General features: G+C 46.1%; 1 long non-coding RNA gene and 1 other non-coding gene across 2 annotated transcripts in view; both read right to left on the reverse strand.

Annotated features, from left to right (window-relative positions):
- Positions 1–15,071, reverse strand: part of LOC140411586 (uncharacterized) — a 362,769-nt gene that overhangs the window by 91,056 nt on the left and 256,642 nt on the right. The gene's annotated exons all lie outside the window — the stretch shown is intronic.
- On the reverse strand, positions 9,138–9,210 carry trnak-uuu (transfer RNA lysine (anticodon UUU)). Its single transcript has one exon. It is a non-coding gene; the product is annotated as a tRNA-Lys (tRNA).

Consider the following 15,071-nt stretch of genomic DNA (forward strand, 5'->3'; position numbering starts at 1 on the left):
TCCATAAGAATCTGGTATGAAAAGGCTAAGAACTCATCTGGTTCATTGAAGTCCTCATTGAAGGTAAGGAAATCTGCCACCCTTAATCCACAGCAATGTTGTTGAATCTGAAATGCCCTCAGTGATGGGCAATAAAAAACTGACCCCACATCTCATGAACGAATCATAAAATAAAAGAGGATAGTATAGGATATATAACAGATTAATAGTCTGATGCTGCAATGACTGAGCTTTCTGGGCTCTAACATTAACATAGGTTCCACTGGGAGTCGAACCCATACTCCAGTCATATAAACCGACATGCAGGAAGCTAGTTAGTTCCGTGCTGTAGTAGTTACCACGTATGCTTTGCACGCAGAAAGTCTTCGGTTCGAGCCCCAGTGGTATCGTTGCTGCTTTTGGACCAGTTGTTACCAATTGAATTTCCATTTGAATAGAAAGACAACCAGCTTCCCCTACTTGTGCGTTCCCAAACCAACGTGCTGCGTGTATATCGAACCCCACACAAACATTACTTAATAAGTGTTATGGACCAGGGTTCAGAGAACCCCAAAGTGTATCATGGAGTTCACGTGACCCCAACTTTTAATAGATTGTGGTATGGGGAGCACACTGCCCACTGTACAGGTGTGGTACAGCAGAAATGGAAAATTACTTTTTAAAGCAAAACAATGTTTATTCTATGAACTCAAGTTAACCTTCTTAAAACATACAGTGCACATCTTAGCAATCATCGATTCAAATACAACCGCAAAAGACTACAACACTAAGTAATCCTTTAAGCATTCCTTTTAACATCCATACGACTTTAAAACATATTTTACCAGAAGCACATCAGGTTTACATTCACAACTGAAAACAGTTATAATTCTGAATTCACCAAATGATCAAGAGATAGTCTTTTGATGGCAGAGAGAACAGCAGTACACTTGTTTGGTCTGGCTTCAGCTCCAACACTGAAAACGAAACTAAAACACACCCTGCAGCCTGCTCAAAAACGAAAGAAAAAGCTCAATCCACTCTCTGACATCACTGCAGTAGTAAACACCCATTTCTTAAAGATACTCTCACTATAGATATTTATATTCACACCCATTTATAAACACACATTTCTTAAAGGTTCTCTCGCATGACAGAAGCACACATCATGATCATTAACTGTGAGTTTTAAATTAGACAAACATTATTAATTTCCGTAAACATGATTTGCCCAAAAGTCCACTACTCAGCTGCAGAATATTGTTCCGATTGCCCCCTTTCGTATCCTAGCCCAAACCACCTTCAGCTGCTTCATAGTTGAACTTCCTTTCATAATAAGGTCTGATGTGACGATGTGGAGATGCTGGCGTTGGACTGGGGTGGGCACAGTAAGAAGTCTAACAACACCAGGTTAAAGTCCAACAGTTAAATTTCAGATCACTAACTTTCGGAGCACTGCTCCTCCCTCAGGTGAATGAAGAGGTAGGTTCCAGAAACATATATATAGACAAAGTCAAAGATGCCAGACAATGCTTTTATTTTTGAGCATATGCTGGTAATTAAGTCTTTACAGATCCAGAGATAGAGGTAACCCCAGGTTAAAGAGGTGTGAATTGTCTCAAGCCAGGACAGTTGGTAGGATTTTGCAAGCCAAGGCCAGATGGTGGGGGATGAATGTAATGCGACATGAATGCCAGGTTGAGGCCGTACTCATGTGTGCGGAACTTGGCTGTAGGTTTCTGCGCGGTGATTCTGCTTTGTCACACGTCCTGTTCCCCAAGGCAGCCTTCAGGACCCGCCAGGAGTAATTACCTCCGGCGAGTTTCACTTGTGGTTTTCGTCTTCGGGAAACAGGCGCTGTGACTGCTGAGGGACAGAGTGGAGCTCGGACAAGTTCCCAGAGACGCGACTATGGGCTTCTGGATTTGCTGCTGGCAGGGCTGGCTGGAGGAGGGGGAGAGTGGCACTCATCTGCTGGGGCCAGAGAGGGGGGTGACCAGGGAATGGGCCGTCGGGTCAAGGGGACCCACACGGGAGTGGGGTATCCAGGCATAGACAGCCACTGCTGTGACGGGATATAGGTGCCATGCCCAGACTGGTGCTCCGGGGTGTCTCAGGCTACAGTCTGGGGACTTTCGGCTCTGTCTGTGCTTTTTCGCTGGAGTTGTGGTTCGGGCAGGAAACACCAGAACGGCCTGACTCATGACCAAGTGATCCTGCAAGACACAAGACATGATGCATGATTGCAGTTTGGGGTGGCTGGTGGTGTGGGGGTGGTCAGGGAGTGGAGAGCTAGTGGTGTGGAGGCAATGAGGGCGTGGCGAGGGGTGGTGTGAGGGTGCTGGGGAGTGCTTAGGGGTGGTGTGGGGTCGGTGAGGCCGTGGACTTGACTATTACAATGGGCCCCTCGCCCAATGTACATACTGAATCCTCCATAAACCTGATGCCATCTAATTCTTCTTCACATGTCCCAATAAATCGTCTCGCATGCACTTTGTGAAGCACATGGTTCCCAAGAGGCACTGGCTGGTTTTTGAAACCAAACGAGGAAATGCTGGAAACTCTCACCAGGTCTGTCAGCATCTGCAGGGAGAGAAAAGAGCAAACGTTTCGAGTCGCGATGACCCTTTGTCAAAGTCTCGTTTATAGGGGCTGGTTCAAATTCAATTTCGGATCATGTCGGCAATCGCATTCCACTCGCCTTGAGGCACAGAATCAGTAAAAAATTCAAACCAAATCAGAATATCGCGAATATTTCAGGTATCAATCTTAAAGCGATGAGCAAGAATTTCTCCTTGCAATAATGGTATTATTCAGATAAAAGCATTTAGATGACCCCTGGAACCGCTGTGGAATGCCAAGGCGACGCACCTTGTGCTGAAACTGGGATTGGAACAGACAGGGGTTTGAGGGGCAGCAGAGACACAACGGGCCGAGGGGCCTCTTTCCCAAATGATTAACGCGGCGAGTTCACGTCAACATCACTCATTGAGATTTAAAAGTATAGCTCGAATTGGGACTTGAACCGTGGACCCTCAGATTAAAAGTCTGACGTTCTCCCGGGTGAGCTATCCGGGCTTTAAACAACGCCCCCTACAGCGACCATTACTGGCTGGTCGCGAACATTTCATCGTTTAAATGTTTTATTTCCTTCGTCAATTTAGGGCAGCACACGTGAATAGCATTGTGGCTTCACAGCGCCAGGGTCACAGGTTCGATTCCCCGCTGGGTCACTGTCTGTGTGGGGTCTGCACGTTCTTCCCGTGTCTGCGTGGGTTTCCTCCGGGTGCTCCGGTGACCTCCCACAGTCCAAAGACGTGCATGTTACGTGGATTGGCCATGATAAATTGTCCTTAGCGACAAAAAAGGCGAGGAGGGGTAACGGGGATAGGATGGAAGTGAGGGTTTAAGTGGGTCGGTGCAGACTTGATGGGCCGAATGGCCTCCTTCTGCACTCTATGTTCTAATCCGACAATCATTCCCAGTTGGGTTTGAGACGGTCACTCCTGACTCTAAATTACTCAACATTCTGACGCACGTTTCACGGCCTCCAACACAGTCGCTGCTTAAATTTTTTTCCAAATGCGAAACCTCCCCTTTACCCACAACCTCCGCGCAGGAACATTTAAACGCTCCTTCATTTTGCCTCTTTTTCAGGTAAATTACCTGTCTGAAAGAAGAAACGTCGAGAACAGTCAGCTGAACGCGACTTTGTGGGAATCGCTAACATGTATACAACAGTACGAAGTCTTACAACACCAGGTTAAAGTCCAACAGGTTTGTTTCAATGTCACTAGCTTTCGGAGCGCTGCTCCTTCCTCAGGTGAATGAAGAGGTCTGTTCCAGAAACCCCGGGTCCTGGGATTCATGTCACATTACATTCATCCCCCACCATCTGGCCTGCGAAATCCTACCAACTGTCCTGGCTTGAGACAATTCACACCTCTTTAACCTGGGTTACCCCATCTCGGAACTGTAAAGATTTAATCTCCTGCTAATGCTCGCATTCCTAGCATTGTTTGGCATCTTTGAATTTTTCTATATATGTGTTTCTGGAACAGACCTCTTCATTCACCTGAGGAAGGAGCAGCGCTCCGAAAGCTAGTGACATCGAAACAAACCTGTTGGACATTAACCTGGTGTTGTAAGACTTCGTACTGTGCTCACCCCAGTCCAACGCCGGCATCTCCACATCATGTATACAACAAGTTTGTATACAACAAGTTTGTGTTGACAGCGGAGCAAATCGCACCAAATGGAGGTTTTGCAAAGTTTCTGGAGTGAAGGACTCATTCACAAAGTCCAGTTATATAAACAAGTCAATGGATCTCCAGCTGGCTCCGTGGTGTAGTGGTTATCACGTCTGCTTTACACGCTGAAAGTCCCGGGTTCGAGCCACAGTGGAATCAATGCTGCTTTTGGTTAAGTGGTTATTAATTGAATTTCAATGGAAGTAGAAATACAACCATCTTCCCCTATCCGTGCGTTTCCAAAGCCAACGTGCTGAATGGAAATCTCTTTCCAAACAAACATTATTCATGAGCGTGTATCATGATCCTTACGTGTGAGTTATTAAATACTCACTTCTTGAACGTTATTTGCCCAATAGTCCACTACTTGTTTCCGAACTAACAGTTTTCGATATTTCCCAACTATTGCTCTTTATCTTTGATTGGATTTGATTTGATTTATCATTGTCACATGTATTATTTTACAGTGAAAATTACTGTTTCTTGCATGCTGTACAAATAATGCATATCGTACAGAGGGAAGGAAGGAGAGACTGCAGAATATAATGTTACAGTCATAGCAAGGTGTAGAGAAAAGATCAACGTAATACGAGGTAGGTCCATTCAAAAGTCTGATGACAGTAGGGAAGAAGCTGTTCTTGAGTCGGTTGGGACATGACCTCAAACTTTGGTATCTTTTTCCTGATGGAAGGAGGTGGAAGGGAGTATGTCCGGGTTGCATGGGGTCCTTAATTATGCTGGCTGCCTTTCTGAGGCAGCGGGAATTATAGACAGAGTCAATGGATGGGAGGCTGGTTTGCGTGATGGAGTGGGCTACATTCACGACCTTTTGTAGTTTCCTGCGGTGTTGGGCAGAGCAGGCTCCATACCAAGCAGTGATATAACCAGAAAGAATGCTTTCTATGGTGCATCTGTAGAAGTTGGTGAGTATCGTAGCTGACATGTCAAATTTCCTTAGTCTTCTAAGAAAGTAGAGCGGTTGTTGATTTTCTTAACTATAGTGTCGGCATGGGGGGACCAGGACAGGTTGTTGGTGATCTGGACACCAAAAAGCTTGAAGCACTCGACACTTTCTACTTCGTTCCCATTGACGTAGACAGGGGCATGTTCTCCACTACGCTTCCTGAAGTCGATGACAATCTCCTTCGTTTCTTGACATTGAGGCAGAGATTATTGTCGTCGCACCAGTTCAACAGGTTCTCTATCTCATTCCTGTACTCTGTCTCCTCATTGTTTGAAATCCGACTCACTATGGTGGTGTCATCAGCAAATTTGAAAATCGAGTTGGAGGGGAATTTGGCCACACTGTCATCGGTATATAAGTGGTATAGGTGGGGGCTGAGGTCACAGCCTTGTGGGGCACCGGTGTTTAGGATGATTGTGGAGGAAGTGTTGTTGCCTATCCTTTCTAATTGTGGCCTGTGGGTTAGAAAGTTCAGGATCCAGTCGCAGAGTGAGGAGACAAGGCCATGGAGTTTGGTAATGAGTTTCGTAGGAATGATGGTTTTGACGGCTGAGCTGTAGTCGACAAATAGGAGTCGGACAGAGGTACCTTTGTTACCTAGGTGTTCCAGGGTGGAGTGCAGTGCCATGGAGATGGCGTCTGCTGTAGACCTGTTGCAGTGGTAGGCGAACTGTAGTGGATCAAGGCAATCTGGGAGGCTGGAGTTGATTCGTGCCATGACTAACCTTTCGAAGCACTTCATGATGATGGATATCAGTGCCACTGGTCGATAGTCATTAAGGCATGCTGCCTGGCTATTTTTTTGGTACAGGCATGATGGTCGTCTTCTTGATAGGGACCTCAGATTGTTGTAAAGAGAGGTTAAAGATGTCTTCAGGCGATCTGTGCAAGACCTGAGTGCTGGTCCGGGTCCCCATCTGAGCCAGTGTCTTTCCGTGGGTTGACCTTGGAGAAGGCTGCTCTGACGTCTGCAGTGGCCTCGTTGTCCTATTTCGTTTTAATTGGACAGCAGGAAAGGGCAGATGGAAGTAGCCTCGTCTATTGAGGATGAATGTAATTCGAATTCAGATCATGTCGGAATTCACATTCAACTCGCCTTAAAGCTCAAATTCAGCAAAAAAAAATCAAACAAAAGTCAGCATGACCCAGATACTTGAGTTATCTATCTGAAAGCGACGAGCAGGGATTTCTCTTTGCAATGATGTTAGTATTCACACAAGAAGAGTTTTGATGAGACCTGGAACCGCTGTGGAATTTCAAGGCGACGGACCTTGTGCTGGGAATGGAACAGACAGGGGTTTGCGGGGCAGCAGAGACACAATGGGCCGATGGGCTTCCTTCGGTGTTAATTAACTCGATGAGTTCACGACAGCATCAATCATTTGAATTACCATCCGAGGAGGGATTTGAACTCTGGACCTTCAGATTAAAAGCCAGGCGTTGCACCGACTGTGCTATCCGAGCCAGAGCAAAGCCGCCTTTGGCGACTATTACTGGCTGGCCGCGAACATTGCATCTTTCAAACTTTACATTTCCCTCGTCAGTTAGACAATCATTCCCTGACTCACATCCTGACTCTCGATTACTCAACATTCTGACTCACGTTTCACTGGCTTCAACGCATCAACTTCAAAAATGTTCTTTCCAAAAGTGAAACCTCCCCTTTGCCCACATCCTCAGCGCCGCAACATTTAAACGCTCTTTCGTTTTGTCTCTTTTGCGGGGGAAATTGCAAAAACGTTCAGAACAATCAGATAAACGCGCGCGACTTTAAGGAAAAGGCAAACATGTCTGCAACAGGTCAGGTGCTGACAACTGAGCAAATCCCACCAAATGGACGATTTGCAACATTTCAGGAGCGGTGGAACAATCACAACCTCCAGTAATATAAAGAGGTCAGTGTGTCGCCAGCTGGTTCCACGGTGTAGTGGTTAGCACGCCTGCTTTAGACGCGGGAGGTCCTTTGTCGAGCTCCTGTGGAATCATTGCTGCTTTTGGACAACTCGTTGCCAACTGAATTTCCGTGTGAATAGAAATACAACCAGCTTCCCCCATCTGCGCGTTGCCAAAGCTGGCGTGTTGCGTCGCAACATCTTTCCAACCCCTATTTAATTAGCGTGCATCATGACCATTACCTGTGAGCTCTTAAATAAGCAAATCAGCACTCTGTCCTTTAAAAATATTTTGTCCAAAAATTGGGTTACAGACTGAAATATTTCGAAATTTCCCAACGAATGCTGTGTATCTCGTGACCCTTCGCCGTCTCAAATTCCACTTTGCCTCCTGCCCCTTCCCCAACTTTCACTCACTTTTTACATTTTGTTCTGCGGGGACCCAATCTGTTAAACGCGCGTTTCTCTCACTCACCGCCTTTTCTCAATACCCATTCGGCACTGTGACCCTTGTTCGAATTTCACCTTGGCAAAACGTGCCACTCACCACACCAACAACCATTCTGTATCCAATTCCTTTATCTTAGAACATTGACGCAACATTTCCTGGACATCATTATGGTCATTCCACCATAATCTGCAATTTCAAACTACAAAAAGCAATACACTAGCGCTCCATAATTTCAGCTCTCATCCAATTCCCGTGAACCTGCGTGTGGTGTGGATTTCTGGAACTCTGCAGTCCATGTGGTGTAGGTGCCCCCAGAAAGCGGTTAGGAAGGAAGCTCCATGATTTGTACCCAACAAGAGTGAGTGAATGGGAATATGGTTCCAAGTGAATATGGCGTGTGTTCCTTGGAGGGGAATCTGCAGGCGGCGGCGGAGTTCTCAGTCGGCGCTGACAATACTTGTTATGTCAATGAAAATAATACTGCAGTTACACTTCAATACAAAGTCGGTACAAACTACCATTGAAGAACATCGCATTGCCTGCCAGCATTCTCAATGAATTCAGAAAACAAAGTCTTTTTCGAAAATTGCCTGACTCAAAGAGAAAATTTGGGCACAATCTGCTGAACGCGATTTTGTGGGACTGGCAAACATGTTATACAGCAAGTCAGTTGTTGACAGCTGATCCATTCCCATCAAATAGATGCTTCACAAAGGTTCCGGAACGATGGAACAATCACAAACTCATGTCATATAAGGAGTGTAGCAACCGCCAGTTGTTTCCATGGTGCAGTGGTTATCACGTCTGCTTTACACGCAGCAGGTCCTGTGTTCGAGCATCCAGTGGAACCAATGCTGCTTTCGGACAAGTTGTGATCAATTGAATTTCCATGTGAACAGAAATACAACCACGAAAGATAAAATGCTGGAAAATCTCAGCAAGTCGGGCAGCATCTGTAGGGAGAGTAAAGAGCTAACGTTTCGAGTCCGTTGACTCTTTGTCAAAGCTAACAGACAGAGAAAGTGGGAAATATTCATACTGTGGAGTGAGAAAGAAAGATGAGCCATAGCCACAGAAACCCAGGGAAACCGGGTGCTAATGGCCACAGAAACCCAGGGGACAGAGTGCAGAATGGCTTTGAATTCAGAAAACAAAGTGAAATGTATTTAAATATAAATGTGATGCAATTTGTTGGAAAATAACAATGAGGTTTAACTGAACAGCAGCAACGGACAGATCCAAAGAGCATTCTTTATTGGGACTGGATGAAATTCCATTTCTGATCATGTCGGAAGTGAGATTCAACTCGCCTAAAAGCTCAAAATCAGCAAAAAAAATGAGAATAAATCAGCATAACGCAAATATTTCAGGGATCAATATTAAAGCGATGGGCAGAGATTTCCACTTGTCACGATGGTATTATTCACACAAAGGGGAATAGATGAAGCCTTGAACCCCGTGGAATGCAAAGGCGACGGTCCTTGGCTGGAAACTGGGATTGGAACAGACAGGGGTTTGAGGGGGAGCAGAGGCACAATGGGCCGATGGGCTTCGTTCCAAGTGGATTCACGTCAGCATCGATCATTGGGATCTAAAATGATCGCCCGAACAGGGACCTGAACCCTGGACCCTCAGATTAAAAGTCTGATGCTCTACTGACTGAGCTATCCGGGCTGTGAGTCAAGACGCCTGCAGTGACCGGATTTCCCCTTCGCTGTTGCTCCTCTCGCTCTGCTGTTGCCCCTCTTTCCTCTTCTTATGCTGTGCCTCTCCTCCAGTACAAACAGCTGCTTCCTTTGCCCTGCGCCACTATCTGAATCCGGACAGCATATCAGCAGCTCCGCCTCTGGATTCAGGGCGAGTTCAGAGCTGTGCTGCTCTTCGACGCTTCACTCCGATACTCAGCCCAACCGAGTCCCTTTCCTGGAGACTGGTTATTCTCAGTTGGGTTTGGGACAGTCACTTCCTGACTCTCAATTACTCAACATTCTGATTCAAGGTTCGCTGCGTCCAGCACGCTTGCTTCAAAACTGTTCTTTACAAAAGCGAAACCTCCCCTTTGCCTAACAAATTCCGCGCCGTACCGGCCTCCTCGAACAGGCGCCGGAATGTGGTGACGAGGGGCTTTTCACAGTAACTTAATTGAAGCCTACTCGTGACAATAAGCGATTTTCATTTCATTTTCATTTCATTAAACGCTCTTTCATTTTGAGTCTTTTTCGAGAATTGCCTGACTCAAAGAGAAAAAAATGGGCACAATCAGCTGAACGCGACTTTGTGGGACACGCAAACATGTTATACAGCAAGTCAGGTGTTGACAGCTGATCCATTCCCATCAAATAGACGCTTTACAAAGGTTCCGGAGCGATGGAACAATCACAAACTCCAGTCATATAAGGAGTGCAACTGCCGCTAGCTGATTCCATGGTGTAGTGGTTATCACGTCTACTTTACACGCAGCAGGTCCTGGGTTCGAGCCACAATGGATCCATTGCTGCTTTTGGACAAGTTGTGACCAATTGAATTTCCATGTGAACAGACATACAACCACGAAAGAGAAAATGCTGGAAAATCTCAGCAAGTCTGGCAGCATCTGGAGGGAGAGTAAAGAGCTAACGTTTCGAGTCCGTTGACTCTTTGTCAAAGCTAACAGACAGAGAAAGTGGGAAATATTTATACTGTGGAGAGAGAAAGAAAGATGAGCCATAGCCACAGGAATCCAGGGAAACCGGGTGCTAATGGCCACAGAAACCCAGGGGACAGAGTGCAGAATGGCTCTGAATTAAGAAAACAAAGTGAAATGTATTTAAATATAAATGTGATGGAATTTATTGGAACATAACAATGAGGTTTAACTGAACAGCAGCAACAGATAGATCCAAAGAGCATCCTTTATTGGGATTGGATGAAATTCAATTCCTGATCATGTCAGAATTCAGATTCAATTCGCCGAAAAGCTCAAAATAAGCAAAAAAAAAAAAAAAATCAGCATAACGCAAATATTTCAGGGATCAATCTTAAAGCGATGGGCAGACATTTCTCCTTATAATGATGGTATTATTCACACAAAGGAGAATAGATGAAGCATTCAACCCCATGGAATGCAAAGGCGTCGGGCCTTGGCTGGAAACTGGGATTGGAACAGACAGGGGTTTGAGGGGTAGCAGAGGCACAATGAGCCGATGAGCTTCTTTCCCAGTGGATTCACTCGATGACTTCAGGTCAGCGTCGATCATTGGGATTTAAAATGATTGTCCCAACAGGGACTTGATCCCTGGACCCTCAGATTAAAAGTCTGATGCTCTACCGACTAAGCTATCCGGCTGTGAGCGATGTTGCCTGTAGTGACCGCATTCCCCCTTCCCTGTTGCTCCCCTCGCTTCGCTGTTGCCCCTCTTTCCTCTTCTTCTGCTGTGCCTCTTCTCCAGAACAAACAGCTGCTTCCTTTGCCCTGCGCCACTCTCTGAATCCGGACAGCATATCAGCAGCTCCGCCTCTGGATTCAGGGCGAGTTCAGAGCTGTGCTGATCTTTGGCGCTTCACTCCGATACTCCGCCCACCGAGTCCCTTTCCTGGAGACTGGTTATTCCCAGTTGGGTTTGGGACAGTCACTTCCTGACTCTCAATGACTCAACATTCTGACTCAAGGTTCGCTGCGTCCAGCACGCTTGCTTCAAAACTGTTCTTTACAAAAGCGAAACCTCCCCTTTGCCTAACAACTTCCGCGCCGTACCGGCCTCCCCGAATAGGCGCCGGAGTGTGTCGACGAGGGGCTTTTCACAGTAACTTGATTGAAGCCCACTCTTGACAATAAGCAATTTTTATTTCATTTTCATTTCATTAAACACTCTCTCATTTTGAGTCTTTTTCGAGAATTGCCTGACTCAAAGAGAGCCAGGAGTCCTGAAGTCCAAGGCGGCCTTCAGGACGCGCGAAAACGCAGAATCGCCGAGCAGAAACTTGTAGCCAAGTTCCCACACGAGTGCGGCCTCAACCGAGACCTGGGATTCATGTTTCATTACATCCATCCCCCTCAATCTGGCCTGCGAAATCCTACCAGCTGTCCTGGCTTGACACAATTCACACCTCTTTAACCTGGGGTTACCACATCTCTGGATCTGTAAAGATTTAATCACCTGCTACTGGTCGCATTCCAAGCATTGTCTGGCATCTTTGAATTTGTCTATATATATGTTTCTGGAACATACCTCTTCATTCACCTGAGGAAGGAGGAGCGCTCCGAAAGCTAGTGACATCGAAACAAACATGTTGGACTTTAACCTGGTGTTGAAAGACCTCGTACTGTGTTAAAATGAAAGACAAGAATAGAAAAGCAATCTGAACAACATGTTGTTTTATTATCTCTTACCGTCAAAGAGAGTTATCACACTCAGTAAAATATACATTTTGTTGCACACATGCTCCTACTGGCAGAGGTAGTGAGATCTGTAGCCTATCAATACTTTATTGAGTCCTGTGGGCAGCCGCTTTTAATATAATTAAGGAAACCAGAGGAGAAGTGACGGCTGCATTAATGGACTAACCCCTTTATTTGAAACAGCCATTCCGAGTCTACGTGCTTACTAATATTCTTGGCTGCGTGCAGTTGGGATCCGAAACAAGGGAAACTCTTTTTTACTTTCGCTGAGAACTTTTCAACTATTTACAGAATCAAATTATAATGAGGGCGCTAAAACAAACCGTTTGGACTCGTCCGCGGCTCTCCAAAGGAACATCATGATGTCCTGCGATTCCTGTCTCTCCCATATACCCGGATTCCTATCAATTTATAGTCACTGTCAAATTATCCACGAATACCTGTCCACTTATCGAGATATGACTTGTAAAGTCCCCACATTTGTACTAAATAATCCAAATCTTTGTGACCATTTGACCAGTTTTGATTGCAAGCATTGGATACCGGTGACGATCGCTGGCTAAACATTTACTGCACATCGCTGATTGTCCTTGAACTGAATGGTTTGCTCATCCATTTCTGAGGCGGTTAAGGAGCCAACCACATCTCTTTCGATTTGGAGTGACATGTTGGCCAGGTCAGGTATGGACGGCAGAGTTCCTTCCTCAAAGGAAGTTATTTTTTAATAAATACATTCCGGTTTGTTAACTGAACTCAAATCCCATTTACAGTGTTGCGATTGGAACTCGGATCCTCACAGTATGAACCTGGGTCTTTGGATTAGTTGTCTAGCAAGAGACAATACCACTGTGCTCCCACCTTCCCCGTGCTGAGCAAACCGGCGTTCAGCAAGCCCTTTCCATGTAGGGAAGAAAATAATTTCAGAATTATCTCATTGCCACTCGCCAATTACCTGCCCTCTGGAATTTTGATGCTCATCTTTGGACCGGTGAAAAGAATCAGTGCTGTAAACCCCAACCATTGACATACGGACCTAACAATGGGCAACCATATTCGGAAAGCAGCAACGCCTTTCCACAGCAGAGACACACACCATCAGTTGGAAGGCGATTGATCACAGATATGTTTTTAGTTGCCCTCAGAATGACATCAATACGTTCGATGCCACCACCAGACTAACCATGGACTACTCTCCAGAATTGGTTGCCTTCTTGGACACACTAACCTCCATCAAGGACGGTGGCCTCAGCACTTCGCTTTACCGCAAGCCCACGGATAACCTCACGATGCTCCACTTCTACAACTTCCACCCGAACCACATCAAAGAAGCTATCCCCTATGGACAAGCCCTCCGTGTACACAGGATCTGCTCAGGCGAGGAGTAACAAAACCGGCATCTACAAACACCGAAAGACGCCCTTGTAAGAATGGGATGTGGCTCTCAACTCATCGATCCACAGTTCCAACGTGCCACAGCAAAAAACCGCAGCGACCTCGTCAGAAGACAAACACGGGACACAACCGACAGAGCACCCTTCGTCGTCCAGTACGTCCCCGGAGCGGAGAAACTACGACATCTTCTTCACAGCCTTCACCACGACATCGCCGAAGGTGAACATTTTGCCAAGGCCATCCCCAGAACACCTTGCCTTCAAACAACCGCACAACCTCAAACAGACCATTGTTTGAAGCCAACACCCCAGCCTTCAGGAGTACAGCGACCACAACGCCACAGAACCCTGCCATGGCCATCTCTGTAATACTTGCCAGATCATCGAAAGTGGCACCTCCATTACGCATGAGAACACCATCCATCAAGGTATGCGGTACATACTTTTATGACTCGGCCAATGTCCTCTGCATCATACGGTGCTGGAAATGATGTCCGCAGGCGTGATACATTGGCGAGACCAAGCATACACTGCGACAACGGACGAACGGACATTAAGCAAGAACTGCAAGGCAGGAATATTTCCTTCCAATCGTGGAACATTTCAGCAGTCAAGGACATTCAGCCTCTGATCTTTGGGTGAGCGTTCTGCATGACTTCCTTTAGGATACGTGACAACGCCAATCAGAAACTGATAGCCGAGTTCTGCTGTGCGCAAGAGTACGGCCCCAACGGGGAGCTTGTAGTCATGTCTGATTACATTTACCCCCACTATCTGGCCTGGGCTTCCGAAATCCTACCAACAGCACTGGCTTCAGACAATTCACACCTCTTTAACCTGTGATTATGCCTCTCCCCAGACGCACCGTCTGGACCTGTAAAGACTTAATTACCTGCAAAGAGTCGCATTCAAAGCATCATCTTGAATCATTGAATTTGTCCATATATCTGTTTGTGGAACCCACCTCTTCATTCACCTGATGAAGTATCTGCGCTCCGAAAGCTAGTGATTCGAAACAATCCTGTTGGACAATAACATGGTGTTGTAAAACTTCTTACTCTGCCCACCCCCAATCCAACGACGGAATTCTCCACACCATAATTTCACAAGAGCTCGTTCCAACAAGAGACTTTTCAAATCTTCGAACATGCTCTGCCATTCGATACCATGGTGGCTGATCTCCACTCTGCCTTAACACCTGCCCATTCTCCATAACCCCGCAACCCATTACCAAATAGAAACATATATCCTCCTTGAATTAAATCAAAGTCCCGGCATGCACTGCACTCTGTGTTAGTGAACCGCTTATCCTAAAATTGACCTCTCGTCCTAGAATATATCACAAGAGGAAGCATCCACTCCACTCGACTTTGTCAATTCATTTCATGCTCAATCTTACTTCACAAGACAAACTCCTTACCTCCAGAATCCAGTGAGTCTCCTCTCACCTGCCCCTCTGAAGCAACTACATCCCTCCTCAAATAAGGCATGCCAACACATTACCCATTTCTCCAGATGCTGTTTCATCAACGCATTGTACTTTTTCCAGTAACACGTCCCTACTTTGTACTCCATCCCACGAGCTAAAAGGGCCATAATTCCATTTGCCTCATGATTACTTGCTGTACATACTGTTCTGAGAATCGTGCACGAGGACACCCAGATCCCTCTGCACTGAAGCACGTTGAGATATCTCTCCATTTAGATGGGGAAAGTAGTGATTCCTCAAGGGGAACCGGTCAGTGTTGAATCTGGAGTCCTGAATA

The sequence above is a fragment of the Scyliorhinus torazame genome, chromosome 4 (genome assembly GCF_047496885.1).
Source record: "Scyliorhinus torazame isolate Kashiwa2021f chromosome 4, sScyTor2.1, whole genome shotgun sequence".
In the NCBI taxonomy this organism is placed as follows: Eukaryota; Metazoa; Chordata; class Chondrichthyes; order Carcharhiniformes; family Scyliorhinidae; genus Scyliorhinus; species Scyliorhinus torazame.